Genomic DNA, 2,390 nt, shown 5'->3' with positions numbered 1-2,390 from the left:
GGGAATGGCCTCAAGCTGCAACGGGGGAAGTTTAGACTGAACATTAGGAAACATTTTTTTCCCAGCAAGAGTGGTCAGGCATTGGAATGTGCTGCCCAGGGAGGTGGTGGAGTCACCAGCCCTTGATGTGTTTAAAAGTCATTTGGATGTGGTGCCTGGGGACATGGTTTAAGGGTGCACTTTGTAGAGTAGGGATAATGGTTGTACTTGATCATCCTGAGGGGCTTTTCCAATCAGAATATTTCTGTGATTCATCAGGGTGCTCTTGATCCCAACATCCAGATCACTTATGAAGATATTAAATAGCATTGAACCCAATATTGATCTCTGGAGGACTCATTGCCAATTTTGCGTTTTTTTGCTACTGCAAGGTGGTATTGAGAGGAAGTTCTTCACAGAGAGAGTGATTGGTGTTGGAATGGGCTGCCCAAGAAGGTGGTGGAGTCACCGTTCTTGGGGGTGCTCAAAAAAAGCCTGGATGAGGCACTTAGTGCCATGGTCTAGTTGATTGGACAGGGCTGGGTGATAGGTTGGAGTGGATGATCTTGGAAGTCTCTTCCAACCTCGTTGATTCTATGATTCTAATAAAAGCACAAAGTAGCTATGGGTTGCAAATGAGGTCTTTAAACAGCTCACACAGAATTTCTTAGATTGGAAAAGACCTTCAAGATCATCAAGTCCAATCATTACTTTTACACTGACAAGTCCTTGACTAAACCAAATCCCTCAGCACAACATCTAATCACTGTGGTTGGAAAGGACCACCAGGATCCACAGGCTCCTGCTGAAACACGAGAGGAGCCACTCTGGATCCACCCCCTTCTTAAGTCCTCACAGATATCAGTGCCTTGTAGCTAAATAAATAAATGGGTGGAACACAGCGGCACAATTTCACCCCAGATCTCTCCTTCTGTTGGTGAAAGTCACAGAGAAAAGTCCTAAAACGATACAATGGTAAGAAATAAATCAGTTCAGGGTGTCATTTCTGCTTTTCTACGTTAATAAATTAACCATGTAACATTGTTCAAAATTATGTCAGTTACGCATATAATAATCTTTTAAATTAATGAAGTGATGAAGCAGTTTGATGACACCCGTGATTTACAGGGCTGCTTTTAGCTAATGTTAAAAGCCTTTCATTTAATAAATTGCCCCCTTGAGAAATTACCAAAAATGAATATTTTCTGTTCCAAAGGTTTACTCTTTTTTCAATATCTTAACAAATGGCCAGGGAGAAGCATTTTTCAGAATAGATCTTCTTTTACATATATTTAATTGAAATTAATTAGTATATTACTTGAGAAGGACATGCTCACAGAGAAAGGTGTGGGATCATTTATGAGAGTTTCTGAGGGCAATAAAACACAATTTAAACAGTGGCATTAATCATGTCCTTAACAAAAATTCTTTTATGGTAGATCAGGAATCATTCCAAGCTTTTTTTTTTTTTAATTATTATTATTAAACAGAAGGGCATTCCATAGAGAATGGAACAAAAAATAGGAAGAAACCAATGGGAGGAAAAAAAACCACACAAAAGAAAAGACACAAAAAATGTAGTTGTTTCCCTGCAATTAAGATTTGCCTGGCTTCTGGCTTTGTTACATCAGGATATGTGCGTGTTGAATATTTACAAGAGCCCAACTGAGTTATATTTTGCTTTGCTCCTCCTTGATGTAAAGCATGCAGGAGGTTATGAATGCTTAATGTTTCCCTTTTCCCTGCACCTCTTGTAAGAAGTGAGCTTTAAAGATGCTTTCTCATAGGGTTGGTTGAGGTTCAAGGAACATAATGTGAACTGGTATAGTGTGTCCTATAAAAGAGGTTAAGATGGAGGTTATAATTATGAAAGCTCAATAGATTTGAAAGCCAGCACAGTGCCCCCCTTGCATGCGATACTACGTCTGGAAAGGGAAAGAGATATATAGGACTATAAAGGGAAGGCTGTAATTGATGCTCTCTGTACTTATTAGGATTTGTTTTAGTAACATCAGGGACTCGTTTTTATACTACCTCTGAATAAATAATGTGCACAGTAGGTTGGGTCAATTCCTTTTCACTTTGAAAGATTTTCAGCAGTTGCACTAAACCCAAGAATAATTCATTGGCTTGAAGGCAGCTGGATGTATTACAAAAAAATAGGTGCATGGGCTGAGTTGATGATTTTGGTGGGGGGAGGGGGCCTGTAACAGGGACCAGTGTGAAAAAGAAGGGACTCTTGGCCTTTGGGGTGCTGGGAGAGCATTTTCCATCTCAGTCAGGAGCATTTCTCAAAAGAATCAACAGGCCTGCAGAAAAAGACCTTGTTCTAGTGTTTGCGTTTGAATGCTCCACAGGTGAAGCCTGCCAGATAGCAGAGATGCCTCCACCCACCTATAATTACCCACGGA

This window comes from Pogoniulus pusillus, chromosome 7, assembly GCF_015220805.1.
Source record: "Pogoniulus pusillus isolate bPogPus1 chromosome 7, bPogPus1.pri, whole genome shotgun sequence".
NCBI lineage: Eukaryota > Metazoa > Chordata > Aves > Piciformes > Lybiidae > Pogoniulus > Pogoniulus pusillus.
The sequence above is the reverse complement of the archived record's forward strand: the minus strand, read 5'-3'. Positions refer to the sequence as shown.